The sequence below is a fragment of the Cygnus olor genome, chromosome 6 (assembly GCF_009769625.2).
Source record: "Cygnus olor isolate bCygOlo1 chromosome 6, bCygOlo1.pri.v2, whole genome shotgun sequence".
Taxonomy (NCBI): Eukaryota; Metazoa; Chordata; class Aves; order Anseriformes; family Anatidae; genus Cygnus; species Cygnus olor.
This window is the reverse complement of record NC_049174.1, coordinates 646,155-654,708: the sequence shown is the minus strand read 5'-3', so window position 1 is coordinate 654,708 and position 8,554 is coordinate 646,155. Positions and strand designations below refer to the sequence as shown.

The window sequence follows — 8,554 nt, the reverse complement described above, 5'->3', positions numbered from 1 at the left end:
GCGCTCCCCACCGCCCGGGCACACTTTTGGCTGCTGCAGCCCGAGGCCCCCGAGCGCCGGCGCCCCGGGCCGGGCGGCTCCGGCAGCTCCCAGCGGCCGCCGCCGCAACGAAAGTGGGAGGGGGCAGCCGGGCCCCGCCGCCCGGCGTCGCCTCGAGACCAGCCCGGCACCTGCCTGTGTCCCCCGTAGGTGGCGGCGGGGCGCGGGGTGCCGGGGGGAGGCTCCGCGCCCGGCCCGCTCTCGCCTCTCGCCGCGCTCTTGTTCGAGATGGGGGCGAGGGCCGGCGGAGCCCAGCCGGGCTTTCCGAGCGTGCAGCGCCGAGAACTTGCACCCCGGGGCACGAATCGTTTTAATTGCAACGATTTAATGTAAATTAGCGAGATGGCAGCCCGTCTCCCCCGCCCGGCTCCGAGCCGAGAGTACAGCATCGCCCGCCCACGTCGGGCACCGCCGCCTCCCAAGCGCCCGCGGCGTCCCGGCGGCCAGAGCCGGGCTGCAGCGCCGAGAGGACGGAGGCGCTTCGGAGCAGCGGCCCCAGGACCGCCCCGGGCTCAGCGCTCTTCCCCTGCCCCGCCGCGGCCGTGGAGTGCCGGGCGTTGCGGTGCTCTGGCGCCTGAACTCCTTGCGGAACCGGGGCCGTTTTTCTCCCAAATCCCAACTTCGCCCCGTGCCAGACGGGCCGAGCTTTTCGCGCAAGCCGCCCCGGTGAGCCACGCCGGCGGCAGAGGAGCACTCCGAGCCCGGCGCGGCGGCTCCCGGCGGCTCCTTCCCCGCAGCGCAAAATGGTGCCTGGGAGCAGTGCCGTGCCCCCACCTCCCCGGCTCCGCTCCCCGCCGGAGCCAAGGGCCGGCCAGCAGCTGGGGTGGCCGGGCTGCAAGGCTGGGGCTGGGGATTTATAGTTTTCTGTGCAAATAACTGAAGGCTGCGGATCTGCCCTGAGAAAGGGGGCAGACGCGGCAGGGGATTTCGAGTGAAGATAAACAACAGAGGTTTTATTGAACTGTAAAGGCTGAAAATATCGTTGAACTGATCGAGGAAACGCACCCTCACGCACAAGACCAACAAACGTGCCACAGCCCAGCTCCAGCAAATGTCAAGCAGCTCGGTGCCTTCCCAAGTCGCGCCACGAAGCGGGCTCGTCCCTGTCCTCGTGGAAATCACCGCAGCTGGAAAGCTGCAAGCGGCACACCGGGTAACACTCAGGTTTTTAAGGCTTTCGCAAGCCCTGTGGTGTTACCGACAGAGCGCTCTCCACAGAGGACGCACAGATGGGGCCCCGGGGGAGGAAGAGGCCAAATCCTGTCGCCTTTCCGCCTGCAAACAACCCTGTGGTCGTTTTCCCTGACCTCAGGACTTCTCCTTCCTATATGCGCAGGCACTTGCAAAGAGCTCTCGGGGCTAGGGCTTTACTTGGCTCTCGATGGGACCCCCCAGGTCTGGGGCTACCCGGCCTCTCCCGGCGGGTTCAAGGGAGGCCGAAAGTCCCGGGGCGCCCCGCTACCGGCTGTCCGGCGCGGCGGGACGAGGCAGACGCGTCCGGGCAGATTCTGGCCGGCGGGGGACCTGGAGGCACGGCCCGGAGCCCACCTGCCCCCTGCTCCTGCCCCCTGGGCTCCGCGGAGCTGGCCTCGCTCGGCCTCCCCGGCCTCCGAGGGCGCCGTGCCCGTGCCTCGGCGGGCGCGCAACAACCCGCCGCCGGCCCCGACCTTGGGCCCGCTCGGGCCGGTGTGAGGAGCGGGACAGGGCGGGTGGCACTCGTCGCGGGCACCCCTTCCCCGTTGACGGGGCCGGATCCTCAGGAGAACGCTCGAAGCGCCAACCGGTCGGCGGCGGTGCCCGGCGGCGGCTGCGTGCCCGTGGGGCGCAGACGGGGAGCGCGGGGGTCCCCGGCAGCACGGGCTGTGCCGCCAGCCCCGCTCCCCGGCAGCCCGCGCCGGAGCTCCCGTGACAAATTTCAGCTTTGTAAAGGGACCGTTTAGCGGTATCCGCCGTTTGAAATCCCATTACAAACCAAGACCAGACGCGGTGCTCGTCCGCTCCCCGTCACGGAATCACTCGACTAAATCAGGACGTAACCAGCGGGTCTGTCCCCAGCGGGGCTGGCAGCTCTCACTTGCTCTGCGCCACGAAAAGCTGCGCTCCTGCCTCGGGAAGCGCCTCTCGGCCCCGCGGGGGTGTCGCGATTACTTCCTCCCGGCCAGGCTTTCGGGGGAGCCAGGGCACCCCCGGCCCCCGGCCCTCGGCCCAACGGCCCCGCCGGGCGGCCGGCCCCCGGCGCCCCTGGCAGCACTCGGTCCCACGCCGCCGCAGCCTCCCCACCTCCGAGAGACGAAACGCTCCGAGACCTCTGCGCTTCGTCAACACGGTGGAGTATTTGACATTCACAATTACCTGTAAATATTCTGGCCGTTTTGTGTACGAGACACTTTTTTTTTTTTTTTTTTTTTTTTTTTTTATCCTTAAGCCTGGTAAGTCTCACCCGAGAGACCAAGTGTAACACTGCCGCACTGCCGGCACCCAGCGAGGCAGGCGGCGAGAGGAGCGCTCCGCTCCCGAGCGCCTTCACATCCCTCCCCCGGCACTCGAGCGCCCGGAGCGAGAGGAATGAATGCTCTGCTGTACCGTGCCCCTCGCTCCGTACCCTAAAACGCAACAACTGAAAACTTGATTTAAAGCGCTAACATAATAGAGAGATTTCAAATTAGTGACAGAACAGGAGGTGCCTATTACTAAACCATCGGACAAAACAAATCGGTTCACACACGGGCAGATTAGGTGCCAGATTTTCTAACGTATTTGCAACGGCAGTTCAAAACAGAAAGATGAGATCTGAGCTGGTCACTCAACTCCGACATCTTGCAATCGGTCTCTATTTTTTACTTTAACCTCTCCCTTCCCTACCCATCACATCATAAAAATTAGCAGCGTGGAATTACCTGTCTGCTTCTCTGAGCCTCCTTCAAGTAAAGAAGGTAAAAGTCACTTCACCTATTAGCTTGTATAAGTAATAAAGAGGTGGTAACTCGGAGCTAGTACATTTTGAAGATTGTGTCACATGCTTTAGCATAAACAAGGGTGTTATAGCCCTCGCGATTACTGGATCAATTCATCTCTGCAACAACTTGTGCCGCTTTCAGTTCTTTGCAGGTATTTATTCTGTCCCTGGGCATAGCTCTGTACATCCCGACTCGAACAGCAGCAGCCCCTCGGTTTCTGTGGCGTCTCTGCGCAAAATTGCTAAGGGGAAAGGCGGTTTGTCAGCACCCTGCCCCTCTGCACCAGCCTGTTTTGAACCAGATCCGAGGGGATGACTGGGGCTGCAATTGAGGTGCCATATCCCCGCAGCGCGGACAGCAGCCCGAAGACGCAGCGGCTGCCCGGGCGCACACTGTGCGAGCGGCTCCACTCTCCCCTCGCACAACGGGGAGGGATTTGTTCCATTTCAGCAATGTGTTTTTTTTTGTGTGTGTGTGTGTGTTTTTGTTTTTTTTTTTTTTTTTTTTTTCCAGCCCCACGCCTTTTACTAATGCACTTGCTAGAGAGGTTGCCCAAAAGCGCGGCCACCCTGCCGGGCAGCTGCGGCGGCTTTTCAAAGCGCTGCCCCGCTCCGGCCCGGGGAGGCGTGTGCGCCCGGCCGGGAGAGGAGCGCCCACCTCGGAGGTTTGCTCTGAGCCCCCCGCGCCCCGGCGGCTCCCTCCTCTGTCCCTCATCTTGCTCTGCTACGCACCCAGTCCGAGCTCGCCCACCCAGCGATTAGGAAGGAGACGGGGACCTTCCCCAGGCTGCCCCGGGATGGGGACAGGAGGGTCCCGCTCCTGCCGCCCGGCAGGGAAGGCTCAGCAGTGGCTGGCCTTGCACACTGCCAACCTCGGCGACTGCCCTCGCCACCGGCACAGCGCCGCTGCCCGCGGGGCCCGGAGCAGGACAGGGCGCAGGTGCTGCGGGCCGGGGCGACGACAGCGCGGCGATAGACAGGGCTGGGAGGTGGCTCCCTTGTCTCCAGCAACCCCCCGACCGCAGGGGCGTCTCAGGCACAGGAAGAGCGCCCGGCGCAGGCCAAGTGCGCAGAACAGGGCACGGGCAGCAGCCCTTCCCAGCGCCGCCCGGGCCTGGCAGAGGCCTCCGGGCAGTGTTCAGAGCCCGGGGAGGAGGCAGCCTGTGCCACCTCCCTCTTTCTGGCGCTCCGCAGACCAAGACGGCTGAGCTGAAGCACCGCCAGGCCGGCGGCCCAAGCCTACCAAACGCCCGGGGCCCTCCCCTTCTTGCAGCATGCCCCCGGGGCAGGATCCCCCCTGGCCGCCATCCTCGGAGTCCGTCGGTTCTCCGCGGGGAACCCAGACGGTGCAAGCAGCATAACTAACGCCGTCCTTCGCTCGTACTCATCCTTCTCACACCCCTCGGCTCCCTCCGGCAGGTGAGGGTGCTATTCCGTGGGCCTATAAACGGAGGGTGCTGGGCCAGGTTTTCACCGCTGGGCGATTTCCCCAGGGCCGTTCCCCCGGCCATGCCCGCAGCAGCAGCTCCGCCTGACAGCTGGCACCGGGGCGGGAGCGCCCCCGTCCTCACCCCCCTCGCCCGGCCCCGGGAGCCTGGGGGGGAGCAACGGCCACCATCGCACGGAGCCAAGGGAACAACGGGGGCTCCGCGCCGGCAAGGCGGGGACGGGGCCGGGAGCCCGGCCGCTCGCAGGCTTCCCAAGCCCCGCCGAGGCTGGGAACAGAGCGCCCTGGGAGCACACCCCCGGCACATCTGCCTCGGCGGTGACCACAGCCAAGCAAATATTTGCGGAGCAGTCGCAACCGTACGAACGAAACCAGCCCTCCGGCTGCCCCCGCACGCCGGCGGCGCGGCTCCCTGGCGGAGGCGGCCGGTCCCCGCCTGCCTGCCCGCTGCCCTCGCCCCCGGGGGGGCACGGCGGGGCCGCCCGCAGACCCTTGGCCCCCCGGGCTCAGCCCCGACCCCGCCGGGAAGCGCCGAGCGGGGCAGTGCGGCAGCGGGGCGGGGAAGGGAAAGGAAAGGAAGAAAAGGGGGGTGACGAGGAAGAGAACCCAGTAAATCACTTTCTTGCTTGCCACCTCGGTTAGACAGACGGCCCTGCTGTTCTGGGCCCGCCGGCAGCCCGCTCACCCGGATCTACACCGCCTTCGGCAGCTCCCTAGGCAAGAGCCCAGGGAGAGGGCCGGCCCCTTCTGGTGCGGCCTCGGGTGCCTCGCAGCTTGGAAAAGGAAAGGAGAGGAAGTCTGAGGTCTGTTTTCTGTTGTTGTTGTTGTTTTTGTTTTTTTCATGTATTTTCGATTAAGACAATTAAGTACTCTGCACAGTGTAGCGGCCCCTCCTTTGTAACAGTTTCCTTATTGCTGCCCCGCCAGTTTACTCACTGCAGCTAAGACAGGCTTCCCGACCCTTTGCAAAAATTAGAAACAACAGCTAATATAGAAGCAAAATGGGAGGTAGGCTCGGTGGGAAACGAGGCATGGAAAGTAGCTGCACAACTGCCAGGCTGGATTGCTCTTTCATTTGTTTATGACTGATGGGTAATGCACAAGCCGTTACCCCAAATTTTTAAAGAATAGGGCCCAATCCCAAGCCCCGGCTGCAGCTGGCCATCTGAGCGGACGAGGACAGCAGGATGTGGCCCTGAGCTGGTGGAGGAGTGACTTTTCTCTTGGGGATGGCAGTGGGGGCCACAAGCCCTCCTCCTTCCCCACGCTGTACAACCACAGGTTTCCCAGCAGGACAGTGGAGGGTCTGAGGAGAGCTGGGCTCTGTGCCCTCCCAGAGGCCTTCTTGGAGCAAAGACTCCTATTTTATTTTTATTTTTATCTTCATACTCCAAGCATAAAAGGGGTAGAGCATACAAAGGGATATATTGATTTTGAATCTTTTTGGTGCCTGACATTGCAACCAATTAAAGCCATGCAAGTGCACAAGAATTAACATTTCCCTTTGAGATAATTTCTACTAATGCCTACAAATAGTGCCAGTGACTGATTTCTTTTGCAGTCCAGTTTCCTACAAATCAAGCTATGCATGGTTTTGACATACCCACAGCTCCCTCTACAAGCTTGCAGCTGATGGTTAAACAAGCCATGGTTCAAAAGTAGCTAGGGAGACCTGCACAGCCAGGAGAAGGGAGAAACTTCCCATCAGCGGTGAGTGAGCCGGAGATGGGGAGAGCAGGGCAATCCTGCCAGTAGTCCGCCGGTGCGATCTGCCTCAAGACAAACCCATCTTACTAGACAGGAGAGGATCAGCAGAGGAAGAAAGCTTATATAAACACTCCACCTGCAGGAAAGAAACTCCTAGCTCAGTCAGCCACAAGACAAACCCACTAGAAACCACACGCCACTGTTCCCACTGTTCACAGAACTTGGGGGTCCAAGATGCAAGACAGAAGAGTTGATTATCTGTGATTATAAGAGCTACCAGAGGATACCCTATGAAATGTCACAGATGTAATAGTATTCAGGGTCCAATCTCGATGCCACCAACTTACATCCTCCACAATTCGATTCCCAACATAAGTTTGACTGCAATAAGAACTTTATTATTATTCTTTAATTTCTTGCCTTAAAAACTGCTAATAGGACAGTATCAAAAGATTTGTTCCTTTTCCTTTCAGTCGTTCCTGTTCAGTGCGAGTTGAAGCAAACACTGTGAATAATTTGTCTCTGGGTTGAGGTCATGATCCTGTGTCAGTCTGAACACAGCACTGCCTTTGAAGCCAGTGGCAGTCTTGTGCAGGGACAGCTAAGGGATCACGCCACTAGTTTGTAATGCAGTCTGGAATGTTTTAGAATTAGAAGCCATTATAAGATCTGAACTTACTATCCTGATACAGCCTTTTATATATATACATACTTTTTTTTATAAACGGTAAAACAAAATTACTGGTACCATGGCATACTGTTCTCTCTATATGCTTATAAGATATCTGCTCTAGAAATTGCACCAGCATTTCCTAAAAGTTCCTGGGTAATGAATGCTTTTATGCACTTTCTATTGTGTTTGCTATTGCTCCTAGAAGACCAGAGTTATTGGAAGATACATTTGGCTTTCCTTACTGCTTTGTAAAAGGTTTTGTGTTTTGTTTTTCAAACAATTAAAAATAGCTTGTCCTTTAAAAGATGTCTTTTTCAAAGCACGAGCAAGAGCACAAGCAGGGGAAACAATCTTTGAAAGAAAAATGACTTTGGACAAGTTTTGAATTTCAAACATAGTCTTTGTTTATATTTGACTGACAAAATGCCTCTCAAATATTCTTTGAAAGGTGATTACATTAGGCAGGGGCTATTTTAGCAATTTCACATCTCTTAGCACTATTGTATACAGGGATCTGTCCACCCACTTCCCTCACTACAGTCACAGTTCCTTGAGCCTTTATTCAGCTATCTTTCATCACTTCTAGAGTCATGCAAACTTTTTCTTCTCATGCAAATGAAGGCAAACTTCTCTGCACCACAAGTCTTTTCTAGCACTTCTGGTGGGCTGCAGAATCTCTTTTGGCCTGCTGATACCCTGTTTGGAGGTTTGCTGTAATACTTTGCTCAGAGCTGTATATAAGATGTTTTTTTTCTGGTTTAACAAAATTTTCAAGATGATAAAAAAAAATTTCTATTTCAAACCACGACAAAAAGTTGAAAATTTGAATGTTTCAAAACTTTTTTTTTTTTTGGGGGGGGGATAATTTGTACTGCATATCCTTTCTGAATCACGTATATTTCCTTCTCTATCCTATTTTTCTTGTCATTTAGGAACAAAGACCACACATCGCCTCCTGCAAAGGCACTACACAGCCATGACGAAGTGGCACATTTAGTTATTCCTATCATCAGCTCAGGTGTTGAAAGCTTCAGTAACGACCTGAGTTTTGGGGTGCCATGAAAGCTCTCATTGTTCATTTTCTGCAGAGTCTCATCAGCACCACATTCTCATGTTCCTGCTACATTTGTGCATCTCTACTGCAATCAAAAATACAATTATTGACACAACTGAAAGGTTTTAAATACTTTTTTTTCCTAAATATTTTTAACATATGCATATCAAGGCACATTTTGTGCCAGCTAACAGCAGATTTATCAATAATAATAAAAATCTAGCAGTTTTAGGAACGCTCCTGGGCCCCTGAACATGTGCCTGTGCCACCAAAGATTTAGACCAATTCTTGGCATGGTGTTGGCCCAAGCCAACTAGCACTCCCTGAAACAGCTCTTGGACATGTCTCAAGAGTTAGCCTGGGCCATGCTTTAACCCCAAAAGGCAGTTACTTGAAGCCACCTTGTTTTGGTGTGCAAGACGGTGCAACAGTATTGATGGAGAGTGTTGTGGGCAAGTTAGCCTCAGTATCACGACTGTTCTGTCCAGTACAGATGCTGCTTCTGACAGTTTTATGTAAGATGGAGTAAGAAGGGCTGAACATCAGCTCATACTTTCAAACTCCAGGTTCCTGAGCACTGCTGTAAAAATGTACAGTATTGTGTAATGCATATAAACCAGATGAATACGGAAGAAAACCAGCTACTCAGCATTGCTGTGGTGTGCCTCTGTACAGTTG

The 8,554-nt window shown here is 56.4% G+C and overlaps 1 long non-coding RNA gene across 1 annotated transcript; it reads left to right on the top strand.

The window, feature by feature from the left end:
- Positions 1-2,295: 2,295 nt before the first annotated feature.
- Positions 2,296-7,988, top strand: LOC121072473. Its single transcript, XR_005821240.1, has 3 exons — positions 2,296-4,414; positions 5,085-5,245; positions 7,755-7,988. It is a non-coding gene; the product is annotated as an uncharacterized LOC121072473 (long non-coding RNA).
- Positions 7,989-8,554: the final 566 nt, after the last annotated feature.